This window comes from Artemia sp. Qi Xiang Cuo, chromosome 12 (genome assembly GCF_049724085.1).
Source record: "Artemia sp. Qi Xiang Cuo chromosome 12, ASM4972408v1, whole genome shotgun sequence".
In the NCBI taxonomy this organism is placed as follows: domain Eukaryota; kingdom Metazoa; phylum Arthropoda; class Branchiopoda; order Anostraca; family Artemiidae; genus Artemia; species Artemia sp. Qi Xiang Cuo.
Genome location: NC_142805.1, coordinates 73,353,586 through 73,377,130, shown reverse-complemented (window position 1 = coordinate 73,377,130; position 23,545 = coordinate 73,353,586). Strand labels below are relative to the sequence as shown.

The window sequence follows — 23,545 nt, the reverse complement described above, 5'->3', positions numbered from 1 at the left end:
TATCTATTGATATCAAAAACCCGTTTTCTAGAGTTTCGGTTACCATTGAGCCGGGTCGCTCCTTACTTACAGTTCGTTACCACGAACTGTTTGACTTGAAAGCTGCGAACTTACACCTTATAAGTTCTCCGATAGCGCCGCTTATAGCGCTAAAGATTGTGCCATCAAGGCCTGCGCCACAGAAATGGGGAGTGAAGTAAATTTATGACCGCGCCACCCTCAATTATTGAGAGAAAATAAAATGTGTATCCATATATATGTAAACTCTTTTCCACGAGCTATCTGGAGATCAGATTCCCTAGGAACGTACCTTGCAGATAGGCGAACTAATTACCTGTCGTTAGACTAGATACAGACATATAAAATGAAATCAACACAGGTAAAAAGCAATAGATTTATTGAGACTTACATATTTAGGTGAACAGCAGTTGGTCACTTCAAATGACAACAACGATGACTGAGATAACAACAATGATAACAAAAAACACTTTTCTTCACTATACATTCTAAATCCTGATCATGTGTCGTGGGAGCTACCCCACGATTGGCCTAAGTCCTCAGGCAGGCCAAACCCTCTGTCCAATAATCTGTCTTAATTATTTCTGATGATTCAAACGTTCACACGGCTCTTATAATTTTAACTTCCTTAGAAATATTGTGTGTAGCATCTTTTTTATAGCCCACTATCTTAGCGAAATCCAAATCTGAATAGCGCCGCTCTTTGTCTGAGGCTAACTGCAATTTTTCTCTTTGCTGATTAAGGATTTTTCTTTCTTTTGCGACTAGATTTAAACTTAATTTGAGGAAGTCGGAATTATCTTTAGAAAGAAGGAACTTTATTTTATATTTTAAATATATCGCATCCATATTTCATGGATGATAAAGCCTGTTTATTAAAGGTAGAAAGAATTCGAGACATAGTAGCTTAAGCCCCTGGAACTTTGGAGAAATAGTGAGACTTTGTAGAACGGATTCAACCTCATGTACTTTAAACGTTGTCATATCTATCATTCCTACAATTTCCAAAGCCGCAACTGATCTTTTTTCAGAGTCTTTGGATAGCCAACTGTAAAGTGTCTTTAAAAAACATTGATATCTAGAAAATTGACTGTTTTTCAACGCAGCACAGCAACATTTAGCTAATTCTAAAAAATCATGAGCATTAAAATTGGTAACAAATTGGGGAACGTCTTTTCCTTCCGCAATCATGAGAGTCATCTCTCGTATAACAAACATTTTTTCAATTTGGTTTCCATAAGTGAAAAAAACACTTTCAAGAATTGTTAAATCTTGCTTCACACGATAACTTTTGAGCAAATATTGAGCAATTTCCTCTTTAATAGCAAGAAAGTTGTACTTTTCTACAATGTATGTAAATGCATCTCTGTTTAGTGTTTCGAAAAAGAAGCCTTGTTCCAGAAACCTGTTTTGAAACCTTCTTTATAGTAATCCATAATACTTTTCATAGTTTCAAAGTTCAAATCATGGGCCAGCACAAGATTGGTTCGTTTTTCAAGCATGTCCGTTTCTAGCATAGCCTTGAAGACATCACTAACAGCTGTTAAAAGTGATTTCTCGACTTCAATGTCACCATTATCACATTTAATAGTAATCACAGGGCTTTCTTCCATACTGAAATTGGTCAAATTTGTGTAAGGCCAGAAATTCGACTCATTTCTGAAACCGAATTTGTCTTATTCTCTTTGTCTTGTGGTTGTGTTTCTTTATGTTTGAAGACTTTCTTTTCTTTTCTTTCTTTATTTATTTCTTTCTTTCCTTTTAATTTTTTATTACTTAAATCGGAGAATTTTCGTAGAGCGTTCAATAATGATATAGTCATATTAAATTGAAACCTCACCTTAGATAAAGGATGTTTAGTTCTCGTATCAAGTAACAAAAACCCAACAAAAAATCAAATTAGTTTAGAATTTTCAGGAGTTTTTCTAGTTTTAAATTAAAAGATTAAAAATATTGCTCAGATACCATAAATATTTTTGCAGTTTATAACTTTAGCAATTCTGAACTGAAATCTAAAAAAAAATATTTTTCTCAGTTTTTACGTTACGTCACTCGTTACGTCATATATGGTTAATAGTACATAATTGGTGTTAGATATTACGTCATGTCACTTAATACGTCATAAATGGTTATTAGTAGACAATCGATAGAATATTTGTTCTTTATTAAAAGAAAGGGACAATAAATACCTATCCATGATCTTTCTTCTGACAAAAAATATAAAATTCCACGTTTTTGCAGAAAGAAGCTTGAAACCTCTGCAGTAAGGATCTCTGATACGCTGAACCTGACGGTGTGATTTTCATTAAGATTCTATGACTTTTAGGGGTTTTTCCCTTTTTTCAAAAATGGGACAAATTTTTTCTGGCTCGTAACTTTTGATGGGTATAACTAAACTGGATGAAACTTACATATTTAAAATCAACATAAAACCCAATTCTTTTGATGCATCTATTGGTATCAAAACTCCGTTTTTTACAGTTTCGGTTACTATTGAGACGGGTTGCTCTTACTATACAGTTCGTTACCATGAACTATTTGAAAAAAAGAGAAAAAAAGATGCCGTTTGGGCAGAATGCTGCAGTAGCTGCCACTTTTCTTGATTTTCAATCCAATATATTTCCCTTACTGTTAAAGCCAAATGACAGAAAGTTTCCTATACAGGGGTTTTGTATTTTAGGAGTTATGGGTTATTATATTTCTTCACATTGTACATCATCGTCTCTTACTAGGTTGCTAGCTACTGCTACAATTCAGATTAAAATATTTTATGTAAATATAAAAAAAATCGTTTCGACAAACACCATTTATGCTATATCAGTCCTTTATGTAATCCTTTATGAAAACCCATGGTATACAGTTCGTTACCATGAACTGTTTGATAAATTATTACTAATTAAAGTAAATCAATAAACTCATTTAAGAATTATTGTCAATAATACCATGCGATAATGTTGTGGCTTAAGCTGCACCTTTCGATCGAAGGTTGGCAGGTTCAAACCCATGTGTCGCAAGAAAATTGATGTAGATGCATAAGCTTTGTCTCTAAAACATCCGCTTAAAATGTAAAAATCCATTTCTTTTAATGTATGTATCGGTATCAAAATTCCGTTCCTTAGGGTTTCGGTTACTAGCGAGACGGGTCGCTCTTACTATACAGTTTATTACCACGAGCCGTTTGATAGATATAATGAACTGTGCCGATCCTCTGTATTAAAATTTTAACTACCTATATAACCCTGATAAAGATAAAACTTACATAATCAAGATATATAATGAACTATATCGATCCTTTATGTAACGTGTTGAGTCAATTGAAACAAAAGGGAAACCAAACGAATTTTAAAGTTTTCAGGTTTATTTCTGGTTTTAAATAAAAAATGAAAATTATCGATCAGACACCATAAATATTTTTGCACTTTGCAGATAAACAAAATTATTTTATTTAAAATTTTCAGGAATTATTCTAGTTTTTGTTGACAAATAAGATTTTTTTTTTTCAAGAAATTGAGCAGCTAACTAAGTCCAATATATGCATTGGTATGTTCTTCAAATGATTGTCTTTTAATGTAGTTACAAACAGGAAAAAGCCTATGGATTTTTCTTATTTGGAATAGTAAGAGATGATCTTCAGAGAATGAGGCTTCAAACTAAGCCCAATATGTGCCAATATTTGCAGTAATAGTACATTTTTTAGTTTATTAACGAATTTATTATCATGTTTTATATATAACTTGCTTACAAGTCTCTGATGGTACAATGTAAGCATACACAATTGTCAGGTGAAATAACGGGGTTCGATTCCCCGTTGGGTAGAACTTTTAAAGTATTGAAATTAAAGCACTGTCTTTTAAATTTTAAATTTTAATAAGGAACTCGTTTAGTTACCCCCTAGCTAAAATACTGAGGATTATATGAATGAACCACAGGGTTCAGTTCCTTTGGACTTGAGTTCATTCTTTACTATAAAATCCTTATATAAAGTGTTTAAGTTACTATTGGCTAGAGTTTGTTCTTTATGATAAGATATTCACATAGTTATGTGAGGCAGCGTGGCCGAGTGATTTAAGGCGCTGGTGTTAGCTACCCGTCATTTCGGAGGTATGGGTTCGAACCCCACCGCTGACAGTATTTTAGACCAAAGCAAACAAATTACCTGTTTGAGTCATAAATTGTATTCTTATTTTATTTAGTATGGGCTGAAGTTCGTTCTTTACTGTAAATTTAAAAAAAAAATTAAGTACACATAGCGCTAGATCTAGAGATTTCCTTTAAAATGAGCCATTGAACAACTCTCTACGATGTTCCAGTGCCAAGCTATCTGTGGAAAAGAAAGAAAAAAATATCCCGTTTGTGTAGAATAACGTGGTTAAAGTCAATTTTCTTGATTATCAAGCCAATATATTTTCTTTGTTATTCAAGCCGCAGGGCGGTAAGTTTCCTTTATAGGGGTTTCGGACAAGGCGGTTCTAATGGTGTACTTTTTGTTTTGATCTGACTCTGTTTTTAGGAGTTAGGGGTTTTTATATTTCTTAACATTGGACCTGATCGTCTCTTACTAGGTTGCTAGCTACCGCTGCAACCCGGAAAGAGAAAAAAATATCCCGTTTGGGGAGAATAACGTGGTTAAAGTCAATTTTCTTGATTTTAAAGCCAATATATTTCCCTTGCTGTTCAAGCCAAGGGACAGAAAGTTTCCTATACAGGGGTTTCGGACAAGGCAGTTCTAACAGTGTACTTTTTGTTTTGATCTGACTCCTTTTTTAGGAACTATGGGTTTTTATATTTCTTAACATTGGACGTGATCGTCTCTTACTAGGTTGCTAGCTACCGCTGCAACCCGGAAATATAAATACTGTAATCTTCACTATAAAGTTGCCTATGCAAGTTAGTATAGGGAAGAGTTCGATCTTTATTATAAAAATTTTTAACTCTATAATCTTCGAACATTTGAACCTTTTATAATTTATAATGATGTATAATTTAAATACTGTAATCTTAACTATAGTGAAGTTGCCTATGCAAGTTAGTATAGGGAAGAGTTCGGTCTTTATTATAAAAAAAATATTCCGTTTAGGCAGAATGTTGTAGTAGCTGCCACTTTTCTTGATTTTCAAGCCAATATATTTCCCTTGCTGTTCAAGCCAAGGGACAGAAATTTTACTATGCAGGGGTTTCGGACAAGGCGGTTCTAATGGTGTACTTTTTGTTTTGATCTGACTCTTTTTTTAAGAACTATGGGTTTTTATATTTCTTAACATTGGACGTGATCGTCTCTTACTAGGTTGCTAGCTACCGCTGCAACCCGGATTAACTTTCACTTAACAGGCCAGGGTTCGATTCCCGGTGTGGGAAAATTTTTAACTCTATAATCTTCGAACATTTGAACCTTTTATAATTTATAATGATGTATAATATAAATACTGTAATCTTAACTATAGTGAAGTTGCCTATGCAAGTTAGTATAGGGAAGAGTTCGATCTTTATTATTATACCGCTGGTATACGATTATGTTTGAAAGACTGCAGTGTGAAAAGACATCAAAATGCAGTTTTTGGTGGAAAAATTTATTCTCTTTTAGAAATAATTTATTTTAGTTACTATAGATTTTTAACCCAATTAATTTCCTTTAAAATGAGCTATTGAACAACCCTCTACGATGTTCCAGTGCCAAGCAATCTCTGGATACAAAAAAAGAAAAAAAAAAGAAAAAAAGAAAAAAATATCCCGTTTAGGCAGAATGTTGTAGTAGCTGCCACTTTTCTTGATTTTCAAGCCAATATATTTCCCTTGCTGTTCAAGCCAAGGGACAGAAATTTTACTATGCAGGGGTTTCGGACAAGGCGGTTCTAATGGTGTACTTTTTGTTTTGATCTGACTTTTTTTTAAGAACTATGGGTTTTTACATTTCTTAACATTGGACGTGATCGTCTCTTACTAGGTTGCTAGCTACCGCTGCAACCCGGATTAACTTTCACTTAACAGGCCAGGGTTCGATTCCCGGTGTGGGAAAATTTTTAACTCTATAATCTTCGAACATTTGAACCTTTTATAATTTATAATGATGTATAATATAAATACTGTAATCTTAACTATAGTGAAGTTGCCTATGCAAGTTAGTATAGGGAAGAGTTCGATCTTTATTATTATACCGCTGGTATACGATTATGTTTGAAAGACTGCAGTGTGAAAAGACATCAAAATGCAGTTTTTGGTGGAAAAATTTATTCTCTTTTAGAAATAATTTATTTTAGTTACTATAGATTTTTAACCCAATTAATTTCCTTTAAAATGAGCTATTGAACAACCCTCTACGATGTTCCAGTGCCAAACTATCTCTGGATACAAAAAAAGAAAAAAAAAGAAAAAAAATATCCCGTTTAGGCAGAATGTTGTAGTAGCTGCCACTTTTCTTGATTTTCAAGCCAATATATTTCCCTTGCTGTTCAAGCCAAGGGACAGAAATTTTACTATGCAGGGGTTTCGGACAAGGCGGTTCTAATGGTGTACTTTTTGTTTTGATCTGACTCTTTTTTTAAGAACTATGGGTTTTTATATTTCTTAACATTGGACGTGATCGTCTCTTACTAGGTTGCTAGCTACCGCTGCAACCCGGATATTACAAACAGGAAAAAGCCTACGGCTTTTTCTTCTTTGAAATAGTAAGAGACGAACCTCAAACGATCAAGTAGCTAACTAAGTCCAATGCATGCAATAACTTTTTATTCCAATGATCGTCTTTTAATGTAACATATCAGTTACTATGGGAGAGAGATCGTTCTTTACTGTAATACTTTTGAATTTGATCTGACTCCTTTTTTAGGAACTATGGGTTTTCATATTTCTTAACATTGGACGTGATCGTCTCTTACTAGGTTGCTAGCTACCGCTGCAACCCGGATTAATATATTAACATTAAATATAATAACTGTACTAGCCTATACTATAGTTAAGTGGCCTATAAAATTTAGTATAGGCAAGAGGTCGTTCTTTATTATAAAACTATAGTGAAGTTGCGTATGCAAGTTAGTATAGGGAAGAGTTCGATCTTTATTATAATTATGTATTCATGAATGAGACCATTTACAGTTTTGACGTTTCTTATATAGTAATTATGACGTCACTGCATTAAAAATACAGTTTTTATTGGAAAAATTTATTATCTTTTAGAAATAATTTATTTTAGTTACTATAGATTTTTAACCCAATTAATTTCCTTTAAAATGAGCTATTGAACAACCCTCTACGATGTTCCAGTGCCAAGCTATCTATGGATACAAAAGAGAAAAAAAAAAGAAAAAAATATCCCGTTTGGGGAGAATAACGTGGTTAAAGTCAATTTTCTTGATTTTCAAGCCAATATATTTCCCTTGCTGTTCAAGCCAAGAGACAGAAAGTTTCCTATACAGGGGTTTCGGACAAGGCGGTTCTAATGGTGTACTTTTTGTTTTGATCTGACTTCTTTTTTAGGAGCTATGGGTTTTTATATTTCTTAACATTGGACGTGATCGTCTCTTACTAGGTTGCTAGCTACCGCTGCAACCCGGATTATTTATTGTAAACAGAAAGTTTCCTATACAGAGATTTCGGACAAGGCGGTTCTAATGGTGTACTTTTTGTTTTGATCTGACTCCTTTTTTAGGAGCTATGTTTTTTTTTTATTTCTTAACATTGGACTTTCTTAACATTGGACGTGATCGTCTCTTACTAGGTTGCTAGCTACCGCTGTGACCTGGATATCGCTGTAACCCTGATAACAAACAGGAAAATATTACAAACAGGAAAAAGCCTACGGCTTTTTCTTCTTTGAAATAGCAAGAGACGAACCTCAAACGATCAAGTAGCTAACTAAGTCCAATGCATGCAATAACTTTTTATTCCAATGATCGTCTTTTAATGTAACATATCAGTTACTATGGGAGAGAGATCGTTCTTTACTGTAATAATCTTCGAACATTTGAACCTTTTATAATTTATAATGATGCATAATATAAATAATGTAATCTTAACTATAGTGAAGTTGCGTATGCAAGTTAGTATAGGGAAGAGTTCGATCTTTATTATAATGGTGGAAAAATTTATTCTCTTTTAGAAATAATTTATTTTAGTTACTATAGATTTTTAACCCAATTAATTTCCTTTAAAATGAGCTATTGAACAACCCTCTACGATGTTTCAGTGCCAAGCTATCTCTGGATACAAAAAAAGAAAAAAAAGAAGAAAAAAAGAAAAAAATATTCCGTTTAGGCAGAATGTTGTAGTAGCTGCCACTTTTCTTGATTTTCAAGCCAATATATTTCCCTTGCTGTTCAAGCCAAGGGACAGAAATTTTACTATGCAGGGGTTTCGGACAAGGCGGTTCTAATGGTGTACTTTTTGTTTTGATCTGACTCTTCTTTTAAGAACTATGGGTTTTTATATTTCTTAACATTGGACGTGATCGTCTCTTACTAGGTTGCTAGCTACCGCTGCAACCCGGATTTTATTCCTTATAGCACTTCAGTTATAACGGACTACAGTTCGTTCTTTAAAGTAAAATTTTTCATTTACCATGGGCAATCGGGTCACCTAGTTGACCCGAGTTCGATTCCCGGTAAGAGATATTTTTTACCTCTGATGATTTCTTAAGGAAAATTTACCGTCTATATAACGATTCCTTAAAATACTTCAGTTACTATGGACTACAGTTCGTTCTTTATTGTACTCTTACTAGGTTGCTAGCTACCGCTGCAACCCTGATTCAGTTACTATGGACTACAGTTCGTTCTTTATTGTAGGTATGGTGAAATAATAATATGCATATGGCTCTTAAATCATGCTTCTCTATGGTTCCATATGGTCTAGTGGCTAGGATAGTTAACTTTCACTTAACAGGCTCGGGTTCGATTCCCGGTGTGGGAAAATTTTTAACTCTATAATCTTCGAACATTTGAACCTTTTATAATCTATAATGATGTATAATATAAATACTGTAATCTTAACTATAGTGAAGTTGCGTATGCAAGTTAGTATAGGGAAGAGTTCGATCTTTATTATGCTATTTTAAAAACTTTTGTTTTTTAATTACAAAAGGTACTAAAAGTAGCAATTTCTTTTAAGATGAGCTATTAAACAGCTCTTTATGATTTTCCAGTGCCCAGCTATCTGGGTAAAAAAATAACAGAAAAGAAGATGCTCTAGATGCCGAATATCGTGGTTACAGCCACTTTCTTGATTTTCAAACCAATATATTTTCCTTGTTATTCAAGCCAAGGGCTGTTATTTTCCTAAATAAGGGTGTTGGAAAAAGCAATTCTAATTTTGGACTTCTTTTTTGATCTGACTGTAGTTTTAGGAGTTATGGGCTATTTTGTTTTTACTACGGGATGTGAACGTCTCTTACTAGGTTGCTAGCTACCGCTGTAACCCTGAACTTTCACAAGATTACGCCACCGCTTTTGGCTTTGGCAATTGGACTTTTACTAGATTGCAGCTATAGCTACTACTATGATGATATAACCACTCCTCACGCCCATACACGCTCTTTATTGTAATTATTGTAACTATGGGTTTTTATATTTCTTAACATTTGACGTGATCGTCTCTTACTAGGTTGCTAGCTACCGCTGCAACCCGGATATTACAAACAGGAAAAAGCCTACGGCTTTTTCTTCTTTGAAATAGTAAGAGACGAACCTCAAATGATCAAGTAGCTAACTAAGTCCAATGTATGCAATAATTTCTTATTCCAATGATCGTCTTTTAATGTATGTGACCGAAATATCTGGTATTTTTGTGAATTTCTATCATCACTGTCTATTAAAAGGATTTTATCCCAATTTGAACTTTTATTTATCGTCATGGAAAGGCAGTATTGTCTCCGAAATTATCTACGTCATACTTGAAAAAGGACTATTGAATGTTCGCAGAGAACACCTCTACAAATTGCTGCTGTAGAAGGCAATCTAGATGCTTGTTGTTTACTAGTTTCCTGTGGTGCAAAAATTAATTGTTTAGATTTAGATGATAAGACAGCCTTAATGTTAGCTCTGTCACAGAGAAAGTTTGCCGTAGCTGAATTTCTTCTGCTAAACAAAGCAATATATCATCCCAGTGAAAAAAACGATGAATATTTACTATTGCTAGAAGATCTTATAAGAAAATTTACTCCAGAAGAAGCAGTGACCATGAAGTTGTTTTCTTTACTCTGCAACCATGCTTTCAAACAGACTAATACACTGAAATCAATTTGCCGGTATTGGATCATTGATTATGATTGCCAGGGTAAGCTAAGTGTCAGCGCTAAATCGTTAAATATACCAGGGTGTTTAAAAAACTACTTGGCTTTTGAAGAAGAACTTCGATCTTTAAAGATACCAAGCTATCTCTGGAAACAAAGAAAAAAAAATATCCTGTTTAGGCAGAATGTTGTAGTAGCTGCCACTTTTCTTGATTTTCAAGCCAATATATTTCCTTTGCTGTTCAAGCCAAGGGACAGAAAGTTTACTACATAGGGGTTTCGGACAAGGCGGTTCTAATGGTGTACTTTTTGTTTTGATCTGACTCTTTTGTTAGGAACTATGGGCTTTTATATTTCTTAACATTGGACGTGATCGTCTCTTACTAGGTTGCTAGCTACCGCTGCAACCCGGATTGCTAGCTACCGCTGCAACCCGGATTACCGCTGGTTTCTTTTCAAGATACTATCTCTGTTTTTTCGGTATTACTGTTTTTTTAACTTGCGTATAGCTTGCTTGATTGAAACCATTATGTAACCATTAATTGAATGTTTTTATGTCACGTATCAAGTATCAAGAACCTAACAAAAAATTAAACTAATTTTTTAATTTTCAGGTATTTTTCTAGTCTAAATTAAAAGATTAAAACTATTGTTCAGACACCATAAATATTTTTGCAGTTTATAACTTTAGCGATTCTGAACTAAAAACTAAAATAAAATAAAAATTAATTTTTTTCAATTTTTACGTCACGTCGCTAATTAAGTCATATATGGTTATTAGTACACAATAGGTTTTAGATATTACGTCATGTCACTTATTACGTCATATATTGTTATTGGTAGATAATCGGTAAAATATTCGTTCTTTATTATAATTTAAAATGATCCATTGAACAACTCTCTACGATGTTCCAGTGCTAAGCTATCTATGGAATATAAAGTTTAAAATACAACCTTACCACGAACTGTTTGATTGCTTAAAAAACAAAAATAAAATGTCTTTGAAAAGACAGCAGTATAGAAAGACATCAAAAATACAGTTTTTAGTGGAAAAATTTATCCTGTTTTAATTGGTTTTAGTTACAAAAGGTTTTTAACCCAATTAATTTCCTTTAAAATGAGCCATTGAACAACTTTCTACGATGTTCCAGTGCAAAGCTATCTCTGGATAGCAAGAAAGGAAAAAATATCCCGTTTAGGGGTTTCGGAGCCGAAACCCCTGTATAGGAAACTTTCTGTCATTTGGCTTGAACAGCAAGGGAAATATATTGGCTTGAAAATCAAGAAAAGATTAAAACTATTGTTCAGACACCATAAATATTTTTGCAGTTTATAACTTTAGCGATTCTGAACTAAAAACGAAAATAAAATAAAAATTAATTTTTTCAATTTTTACGTCACGTCGCTAATTAAGTCATATATGGTTATTAGTACACAATAGGTTTTATATATTACGTCATGTCACTTATTACGTCATATATGGTTATTAGTAGATAATCGGTAAAATATTCGTTCTTTATCATAATTTAAAATGATCCATTGAACAAATCTCTACGATGTTCCAGTGATAAGCTATCTATGGAATATAAAGTTTAAAATACAACCTTACCACGAACTGTTTGATTGCTTCAAAAACAAAAATAAAATGTCTTTGAAAAGACAACAGTATGGAAAGACATCAAAAATACAGTTTTTAGTGGAAAAATTTATCCTGTTTTAATTTGTTTTAGTTATAAAACGTTTTTAACCCAATTAATTTCCTTTAAAATGAGCCATTGAACAACTTTCTACGATGTTCCAGTGCAAAGCTATCTCTGAATAACAAGAAAAGAAAAAAATATCCCGTTTAGGCAGAATGTTGTAGTAGGTGCCACTTTTCTTGATTTTCAAGCCAATATATTTCCCTTGCTGTTCAAGCCAAATGACAAAAAGTTTCCTATACAGGGTTTTTGGACAAGGCGGTTCTCAGGGTGTACTTTTTGTTTTGATTTGACTCCTTTTTTAGGAACTATGGGTTTTACATTTCTTAACATTGGACGTGATTGTCTCTTACTAGGTTGCTAGCTACCGCTGCAACCCGGATTATGATGATTTCTTAAGGAATATAATTAAAATAATAATGAATATAATGATTCATTTTATTACGTCAGTTACTATGGGCTACACTTCGTTCCTTAATGTAAATTGTTGAAAAGTCAGCTAGAGATGCTTTCGCAAAACTTCATAGTAATATCCAAAAGAAATGTTGCATGTTTAGTGAAAAGTTTCCAAGGTATGGACCGGCAACTGTGGAACAGTTTACAGATGTAATGGGAAATCTTATACATCACTGTGAATATATGGAGGCATAATTGTCTTTTACTTATTTTCAGCTTAAATTCGATGATCGAGCCTTTATGTAATAAGTGATCGTCTTTTAATGTAACTTTATATAACCGTTTATTAAACCATAGGCATCTTATCATTCTTTACTATATGATTACAAACAGGAAAAAGCCTACGGCTTTTTCTTCTTTGGAATAGTAAGAGACGACCTGGCTACAAACTATGATTATGGCATCAATGATTATCCCTATTTATGTTTGTAAAACAAGGTTAGGTACTTTTGAGTGCCTAATTACATCTGATGGGGCGTACTTTTTCTTAAAGGCTTTTTCTTCTTTGAAGTAGTAAGAGACGAACCTCAAACAATCAAGTACCTAACTAAGTCCAATGTATGCAATGGTTTGGTATTCCAATGATCGTCTTTTAATATACTAACTAAGTCCAATGTATGCAATGGTTTTTTATTCCAATCATCATTTTTTAATGTTATGTTGCTTCAGTTACTATTAGATAGACTTTGGTCCTTATTGTAATCTTCCCCATATTGATATTGATCAATATTTAACATGAAATGTTCTTTACTGTAATGGTTTGTTCTTTACTAGTTTCATGGGCTAGGTGTTTGTAACTACCGCTGCAACCCGGATCCTCAACAAGTTCGCTTCCAGGATCCTTATTATTATGTTTGAAACAGTTTGTTACCACGTACTGTTTGAAAGTTTTTCTCAGAAATTATTTTTTCTCTTTTTCAAGCCACTAAGGTGGTCTAAGTTTCCTCAACAGATTATTGGTAATGATAATAACAAACAGGAAAAAGCCTACGGCTTTTTCTTCTTTGAAATAGTAAGAGACGAACCTCAAACAATCAAGTAGCTAACAAATTCCAATGTATGCTATGGTTTGCTATTCCAATGATCGTCTTTTAATGTAACTAGCTACCGCTGCAACCTGGATACAACTGCAACCTGGATTAGGTTTCTGTTATATCCGATTAAACTTGTATATCCTTTATGTAATCCATTTAATATAAGTTAGAGTTCCTTTTTCTATTATAATACGGTGCGACCCGGATCTTCAGTTACTACGGACTAGAGATCGGTCTTTACTGTGAAAACATTCTAAATATTTTTGCAGTTTACAGAGTTTTGCAATTTTTTCTCATACCTTTTGCAATGTCATAATATAAATACTGTAATCTTTACTATAGTGAAGTTGCCTATACAAGTTAGTATAGGGAAGAGTTCGATCTTTATTATAACCATTGAACAACTTTCTACGATGTTCCAGTGCAAAGCTATCTCTGGATAACAAGAAAGAAAGAAAAAAATATCCCGTTTAGGCAGAATGTTGTAGTAGCTGCCACTTTTCTTGATTTTCAAGCCAATATATTTCCCTTGCTGTTCAAGCAAATGACAGAAAGTTTCCTATGCAGGGGTTTCGGACAAGGTGGTTCTAATGGTGTAATTTTTGTTTTGATCTGACTCCTTTTTTAGGGACTATGGGTTTTTATATTTCTTAACATTGGACGTGGTCGTCTCTTACTAGGTTGCTAGCTACCGCTGCAACCCGGATCGAATGGTAAGCATGCCCACTTGTTACTTGGGAGAAGGGTATAATCGTTCTTTATTATAAATATTATTAATTATAATTAAGTTGAGTATCTAATCTATTATAGGCAAGAGTTCGCTTTTTATTATAACAACTCTCTTCGATGTTCCATTGCCAAGCTATCTAGGGAATCACTAACCTATACTATAATTAAGTGGCGTATAAAATTTAGTATAGGCAAAATGTCGTTCTTTATTATAATCTTCAGTAACTTATTTCAAACCTCAGAGCCACCATATTTAAGAAACTCATTTACCACCCTATCAGCACCTGGAGCCTTATTATTCTTTAATCCTTTTAGTATTGTTGCTAATTCCTCCTCACAAAAAAATGTCATTTATCAATCTTTAACATTAATTTTAATCTTATTTTAGTTACTATGGGCTGGAAGTTTGTTCTATACTGTAATTTGATTTATGTCTAATATTCATGTAAACATCTTTAATTCTCTCTTAACAAAAAGGGTTCGTAGCTCAGAGGTAGAGCCATCGACTGCAGATCGATAGGTCACCGGGTCGAATCCGGTCGGGCCCTAATTTTTCCGAAAGTAATTATGGTTTAAAATCTAATCACTGCTCTTTTACCCCAAACAAGATTTTAATTTATGTCTAATATTAATCATTAAGGAAAATGCATTATCTACATAATGATTTCTTATAATACTTCAATTACTATGGATGAAAGTTCGTTCTTTAATGTAACGTCTCTTACTAGGTTGCTAGCTACCGCTGCAACCCGGATTAACATTGGACGTGATCGTCTCTTACTAGGTTGCTAGATACCGCTGCAACCCGGATATTATAAATTTTAACCCCATTAATTTTCTTTAAAATGAGCCATTGAACAACTCTCTACGATATTCCAGTGCCAAGCTATCTGTTGAATTACTAACCTATACTATAATTAAGTGGCGCATAAAATTTAGTATAGGCAAGAGGTCGTTCTTTATTATATTTCATTATAGCTTTTGTCACCCAAGTATCTACCAATTATTCTGGTAGCAACTTTTTTCTTATGTTTGTTTCGGTAATCTTTATCGTTATCATACCATTCCTTGCTCTTTTGTTTGGCTGTCTCAATTGTTGTTTCTCTGTAATCTTCATCATTATCATACCGTTCCTTATTCTTTTGTTTGACTGTCTCAATTTTCGCATGTCTATAAACTACATCATTATAATAACGCTGTTCTTCACTATCAATTTTTGCATCTCGATACACCTTGTCAGTTGAATACCTTTGCTTTTCCCTTTTCAAGATGTTGTCTCTGTTTATTGTATAGTACTATTTTTTTAAATTACGTATAACTCGCTTAGAAGGCATCTTATTACAAAACAAGAAGTAATATTTTCATCTAATTAACACTTCTTATAACTCGTATCGAGTATCCATAACCTAACAAAAAATAAAACTAATTTTTAAGTTTTCAGGTATTTTGTTAGTTTGAATGAAAAGATTAAAATTATTGCTCAGATATCATAAATATTTTTGCAGTTTACATAATAACTTTAGCGATTCTAAACTGAAAAATAAAATATATAAAAAATGGAATTTTTTGTCTGAAAACACATAGTCAATCCCACATCGGGTAGTTAGAACCTAACCAAAAATAAAACTAATTTTAACTTTTTAAGGTGTTTTTATAGCTTGTATTGAAATATTCAAACTATTGCTCGGATATCATGGATATTTTTGCAGTTTACACAAGCTGCAAAGAACGCAAAGGCTGATCTTTGTAAATTGAGAAAAATTTTACGAATGTTTTACCGGGATTACGAAAAATATTCAAAATTAAGGATTAAAATTATCTCTGAAAGAATAGATTTTGTTGAAAAGTCAGCTAGAGATGCTTTCGCTAGACTTCATAGTAATATCCAAAAGAAATATTGCATGTTTAGTGAAAAACTTCCAAGGTATGGACCGGCAACTGTGGAACAGTTTACAGATGTAATGGGAAATCTTATACATCACTGTGAATATATGGAGGCATAATTGTCCTTAACTTAGTTTCAGCTTAAATTCGATGATTGAGCCTTGATGTAATACTAACTACATCAAACGACTATGACGTCATTGATCAATATTGTATATAAAAAATTATGTTTTTCGTAAAAAATTATTAATTTAAAAAAAATTAAGCACAAATAGCACTAGATCTATAGATTTCCTTTAAAATAAGCTATTGAACAACTCTCTACGATGTTCCAGTGCTAAGCTATCTGTGGAAAAGAGGAAACAAAGAAAAAAATATCCTGTTTGTAGAGAATAGCGTGTTTGAAGTCAATTTTCTTGATTTTCAAGCCATTATACTTTCTTTGTTATTCAAGACAAAGGGCGGTAAGTTTCCTTTATATAGGTTTCGGACAAGGCGGTTCTAATGGTGTACTTTTTGTTTTGATATGACTCTTTTTTTAGGAGTTAGGGGTTTTTATATTTCTTAACATTGGACGTGATCGTCTCTTACTCGTGATGATGATGGTGATGAATATGATGATGATGATGATGATCGTTCAAGCCAAGAGACAGAAAATTTACTTTTAAGGGGTTTCAAACAAGGCATTTCTAATGGTGTTCTTTTTGTTTCGATTGGAGATGATTACTCCTTTTTTAGGAGTAATGGGTTTTTATATTTCTTAACATTGGACGTGATCGTCTCTTACTAGGTTGCTAGCTACCGCTGCAACCCGGCTATAGGATCATGATTTCATTGATCAATCTTTAACGTGAAATATACAGTTTTTCGTAAAAAAATTCTATTTAAAAAAACTGTTTTAATTAAGAAAAGGTTTTTAACCCCATTAATTTTCTTTAAAATGAGCCATTGAACAACTCTCTACAATGCTCCAGTGCCATGCTATCTACGAAATATAAAGTTTTAACATAACTTTACCACGAACTGTTTATTGCTTCAAAAATAAAATATCTTTGAAAAGACTGCAGCATGAAAAGACACCAAAAATGCAGTTTTTAATGAAAAAAATATATTCTGTTTTAAAAATAATTTGTTTTAATACAAAAGGTTTTTTACCCAATTATTTTATTTTAAAAGGAGCCATTGAACAACTCTCTACGATGTTCCAGTGCCAAGCTATCTGTGGAAAAGATAGAAAATAAAGATGCCGTTTAGGCAGAATGCTGTAATAGCTGCCACTTTTATTGATTTTCAAGCCAATATATTTGCCACGCTGTTGAAGCCAAGGGACAGAAAGTTCGAACAAGGTTTCAGACAAGGCGGTTTTAATGGTGTACCTTTTGTTTTGATCTGACTATTTTCTTAGGAGTTATGGATTTTTATATTTCTTAACATTGGACGTGATCGTATCTTACTAGGTTGCTAGCTGCCACTGCAACCCGGATAGGAAACTAGATCAATCCTTTATTTAAAAATCAAAATTTTGAGATAGCCATTTTGTTCAGCGTAGTTGATTTCCAGATAGAAAATATGTTTTTTAGGAGGACACTTCCCAACAACCCTCAGGGCAAAGGTTGTAAGTTATGCCCAGGGGCCATATAACAACGATGTTGGCACAATGTATTATTTATTATTTTGTTCCTTTAGAGCAGGGCACTTCGTATCGAAGAAGTTGTGGCTTGTTCCCTTTTTAATAGTTGAAAGTGATTGAAAGGCAACTAATACCCCTTTCACGCCCACCATTTCCCCAAACGCATCCAATCAAAATTTTGGATAGCAATTTTGTTCAGCGTAGTTGATTTATAGATAGAAATTATGTTTTTGAGGAGGAAACTCCCCCACAGCCTTCAGGGCAAGGGCTGTAAGTCATGCCCTGGGGGCATATACGGTTTTTGTAGAAGGTGATGTCGTAGAAACTTCAAAAAAGGCTCATTCGATTGAAAATTCAAAGAGCTAGTTCCCTTAATAATAGTCGAAAGTAATTAGAGGGCAACTAGCCCCCTTTCACGCGCAACTTTCACCCAAACACATCCAATCAAAATCTAGATATAGCTATATTATTCAGAGTAGTTTTAAGATCTGGAAATTAGGTCTTTGAGAATGACACCCCCCCAAAGCCCTCAGGACAAGGGTTGTAAGTTATGCCCTGGGGGCATTTGAGGTTTTGTGTATACAGTGTTGTCGTATAAACTACAGTAAAGGCTCATTCGATTGGATTTCTTAGGAGTTATGGGTTTTTATATTTCTTAATATTGGACGTGATTGTCTCTTACTAACTTGCTAGCTACCGCTGCAACCCGGATTACAAACAGGAAAAAGCCTACGGCTTTTTCTTCTTTGAAATAGCAAGTCTCTTCATTAAACTGACAACATTTCTTTTGGATATTACTATGAAGTTTTGCCAGAGCTTTTCTAGCTGACTTTTCAACAGCATCCGCTTTTTCAAAGAGAATTTTAATCTGTAAATATGAATGCTTTTTATGATCCTGGTTAAAATGTTTCTCAATTTACGAAGATCAGCCTGCATTTTTGCCATCTTCTTGTGTTTCAGAAGTTAAGTTTTCCCGAAACGAACCTGAAACGATCAAGTAGCTAACTAAGTCAAATGTGTGCAATAATTTTTTATTCCAATGATCGTCTTTTAATGTAACTATTTCATTTTTTACATTGGGGCGTGATCGTCTCTTACTAGATTGCTAGCTACCACCGCAACCCTGATAGGTTTCAAGCTACTATTACAACCCGGATTCCAGTTACTATGGACTAAAGGTCGTCATTTTATGTAAATTTACTATTTGGCCTGGTCGTCTCTTACTAGGTTGCTAACTACCAATGCAACCCGGATGCTAGCTACCGCTGCAACCCGGATATTCAGCTATCAATAACCCATGATATCGATGATAATTACAAAATTATCATTTACAATATTAATCCTTTATTTCAACCTTTAGTAGAAACCTGAGTACAAACAGGAAAAATGCTAAGGCTTTTTCTCCTTCGAAATAGTAAGACACGTACCTCAAATGATCAAGTAGCTAACAAATTTAAATGTATACAATGGTTTGTTGTTCCAATGATCGTCTTTTAATGTAGTCTAATGGTGTACTTTTTTTTGATTTGACTCTATTTTTAGGAGTTATGGGTTTTTATATTTCTTAACATTGGACGTTATCGTCTCTTACTAGGTTGCTAGCTACCGCTGCAACCCGGAAATAGCGAACTAACTTCAATGTATACAATGGTTTGTTATTCCAATGATTGTATTTTAGTGTAACTATATCATTACAAACAGGAAAAAGCCTACGGCTTTTTCTTCTTTGAAATAGTAAGAGACGAACCTCAAACAATCAAGTAGCTAACTAAGTCCAACGTATGTATTGGTTTGTTATTCCAATGATCGTCTCTTAATGTAATCAGGCCAAATGACAAAAAGTTTCCTCTACAGGGGTTTTAGGCATGGCGGTTCTAATGGTTTACTATTTGTTTTGATCTGACTTTTTTTTAGGAGTTATGGGTTTTTATATTTCTTAACATTAGACGTGATCGTCTCTTACTAGGTTGCTAGCTACCGCTGCAACCCGGAAATATCTTGTGAATAGATTTTTTCAGTTAAAATTGGGTAGAGGTCGTTCTTTACTATAATTATGATAACGCTCCTTGATCTTTTGTCTAGCCTGCTCAATTCTTGCTTCTCTGTAATATTCATCATTATCATACCGTTCCTTGATCTTTTGTTTGGCTGTCTCAATTTTTGCATGTCTATAATCTTCATCATTGTGATAACACATCTTGCTGTTTTGTTTGATTACTTCTCGATATGCCTGGTCGGTTGAATACCTTTGTTTTTTTCTTTTCAAGATACTATCTCTGTTGTTTGTGTAGTACTGTTTTTTCAATATCCGTGCAGCTTGCTTGATTGAAACCATTATGTAATTATGAATGTGAACTTTTACAGTTCTGAAGCTTCTTATATAGTAATTATGACGTCACAAGGTAATGATTTTATTGACGTCATAGCGCAATGATATTATTTCATGACGTCTTCAGAAACAACAATATAATTTCGTGTTTGTCTATTCACGTCATAGCTCTAATATAAAACTATGACGACATTCAATATTTATCTAGTAGGATTTCAGACAAGGTAATTCTAATGATGCACTTTTGTTTTGATCTGACTCTATTTTTAGGAGTTTTGTTATATTTCTTAGCATTGGACTGATCGTCTCTTACTAGATTGCTAGCTACTGCTGCAACCCGGATTCACATATATATTATTTATGAGAGGCAACCTGGCCGAGTGGTCCAAGGCACTGGTGTTAACCACCAGTCTCTTCGGAGGCGTGGGTTCAAATCTTACCGCTGGTATACGATTATGTTTGAAAGACTGCAGTGTGAAAAGACATCGAAAATGCAGTTTTTGGTGGAAAAATTTATTCTCTTTTAGAAATAATTTATTTTAGTTACAAAAGGTTTTTAACCCAATTAATTTCCTTTAAAATGAGCTATTGAACAACCCTCTACGATGTTCCAGTGCCAAGCTATCTCTGGAAACAAAGAAAAAAAAATAAAAAAATATCCCGTTTAGGAAGAATGTTGTAGTAGCTGCCACTTTTCTTGATTTTCAAGCCAATATATTTCCCTTTCTGTTCAAGCCAAGGGACAGAAAGTTTCCTATACAGGGGTTTCGGACAAGGCGGTTCTAATGGTGTACTTTTTGTTTTGATCTGACTCCTTTTTTAGGAACTATGGGTTTTTATATTTCTTAACATTGGACGTGATCGTCTCTTACTAGGTTGCTAGCTACCGCTGCAACCCGGATAATATTAAGCACACAAAATCCCGTGTCGAGTATCTAAAACCTAGCATAAAACAAAACTAATTTTAAAATTTTCAGGTATTTATCTTGTTTGAATTACAAAATTAGTATTATTGGTTAGACACCATAAATATTTTTGCAGTTTAAATAATAAGTTTAGTGATTCTGGACTGAAAACTAAAATAATTGCAATTATGAGACAATAATATGGAGATATGTACTTTACGGGTTACAGGATACAATAATAAATTTGAACTGAGATGAAAAAAAAATTTCTTCCAGGAGACAAAAAGCAAAACTAATTTTAGAATTTTCATGTATTTTTGTTGTTTAAATTAAAAAATTACTATTACTGATTAGGCATCATAAATATTTTTGCAGTTTACATAATAATTTTAGCGATTAAGCCAAAAAAGAAAATTTTGGTTCCAGGAGTTTCGGTTACTATTGAGACAAGTAGCTATTATTACTATAGAGTTCATTACATGGACTGTTTTATTGCTTCAAAATTCAAATATCTTTGAAAAGACTGCAGTATGAAAATACATCAAAAATGCAATTTTTTTGACAAAATTGATTCTACTTTAAAAAGTATTTTATTTTTAAATACAAAAGTGACTAGATGTTGCAATTTCCTTTAAAATGAGCTATTATACAGCTCTCTATGATTTTCCAGTGCCCAGCTAGCTGAGCAGAAAGAAAAAGCGGAAAGAAAAAAATATCCCGTTTGTGGAGAATAACGTGGTAAAAGTCAATTTTCTTGATTTTCAAGCCAATATATTTTCTTTGTTATTCAAGCCAAAGGGAGGTAAGTTTCCTTTATAGAGGATTCGGACAAGGCGGTTCTAATGGTGTACTTTTTGTTTTGATCTGACTCTTTTTTTAGGAGTTGGGGGGTTTTATATTTCTTGACATTGGAGGTGATCGTCTCTTACTAGGTTGCTAGCTACCGCTGCAACCCGGATATGATGACATTCATTATTTATCTAGTAGGGTTTCAAACAAGGTAGTTCTAATAATGTAGTTTTGTTTTGATCAAACTCTATTTTTAGGAGTTTTGGGTTTTTATATTTCTTAGCATTGGACTGATTGTCTCTTACTAGGTTGCTAGCTACTGCTGCAACCCAAATTCACATATATATTTATTTATGAGAGGCAGCTTGGCCGAGTGGTCCAAGGCACTGGTGTTAGCCACCAGTTTCTTTGGAGGCGTGGGTTCAAATCTTACCGCTGGTATTTATTATGTTTGAAAGACTGCAGTGTGAAAAGACATCAAAAATGCAGTTTTTGGTGGAAAAATTTATTCTCTTTTAGAAATAATTTATTTTAGTTACTATATATTTTTAACCCAATTAATTTCTTTTAAAATGAGCCATTGAATAACTATCTACGATGTTCCAGTGCCAAGCTATCTCTGGAAACAAAGCAAAAAAACTATCCCGTTTAGGCAGATTGTTGTAGTAGCTGCCACTTTTCTTGATTTTCAAGCCAATATATTTCCCTTGCTGTTCAAGCCAAGGGACAGAAAGTTTACTATTCAGGGGTTTTGGACAAGGCGGTTCTAATGGTGTACTTTTTGTTTTGATATGACTCCATTGTTAGGAACTAGGGGTTTTTATATTTCTTAACATTGGAAGTGATCGTCTCTTACTAGGTTGCTAGCTACCACTGCAACCCAGATTAACATTGGACGTGATCATCTCTTACTAGGTTGTTAGCTACCGCTGTAACCCGGATTTATATTTTTAAACATTGGACATGATCGTCTCTTACTTGGTTGCTAGCTACCGCTGCCACCCGGATTTTATTTCTTAGTATTGGATACGATCGTCTTACTAAGCTGCTAGCTACCGTTCAAACCCGGAATCAATGCTTAATATAACAAACAGGAAAAAGCCTATGGCTTTTTCTTAATTGGAAGAGTAAGAGATGACCTGGCTACAACCTAAGAATATGACATCATTGATCAATCTTTGACATGATGAAATTATAATCTTATTTTAGTTACTATGGGCTGGAAGTTCGTTCTTTACTGTAAAAAAAAATATCCCGTTTAGGCAGAATGTTGTAGTAGCTTTTCTTGATTTTCAAGCCAATATATTTCCCTTGCTGTTCAAGCCAAGGGACAGAAAGTTTCCTATACAGGGGTTTCGGACAAGGCGGTTCTAATGGTGTACTTTTTTTTTGATGATCTGACTCCTTTGTTAGGAGCTATGGGTTTTTATATTTCTTAACATTGGACGTGATCGTCTCTTACTAGGTTGTTAGCTACCGCTTCAACCCGGATTGCTAGCTACCGCTGCAACCCGGACAAAGTCTAATGTATGCACTGGTTTGTTATTCAAATGATCGTCCTTTAATGTAACTACGTAACTCATTATAAAGGTAGAACTCTTTCTAATTGATTACAAACAGGAAAAAGCCAACAGCTTTTTCTTCTTTGAAATAGTAAGAGACTAGCCCCAAACAATCAAGTAGCTAACTAAATCAAATGTATGTATTGGGTTTTTATTCCAATGACCGTCTTTTAGTGGAAAATTTTAATATATTGACCTTAAATATAATAACTGTTCTAGCCTTTACTATAGTTAAGTGGCCTATAAAATTTAGTGTAGGCAAGAGGTCGTTCTTTATTATAATTTTGAGG

General features: G+C 33.6%; 1 long non-coding RNA gene and 1 pseudogene across 1 annotated transcript in view; both read right to left on the bottom strand.

Annotated features, from left to right (window-relative positions):
• LOC148946492 (uncharacterized) overlaps positions 1-23,545 on the bottom strand; it is a 265,010-nt gene that overhangs the window by 152,290 nt on the left and 89,175 nt on the right. The window lies entirely within an intron of this gene.
• On the bottom strand, positions 871-1,675 carry LOC148946493 (uncharacterized; annotated as a pseudogene).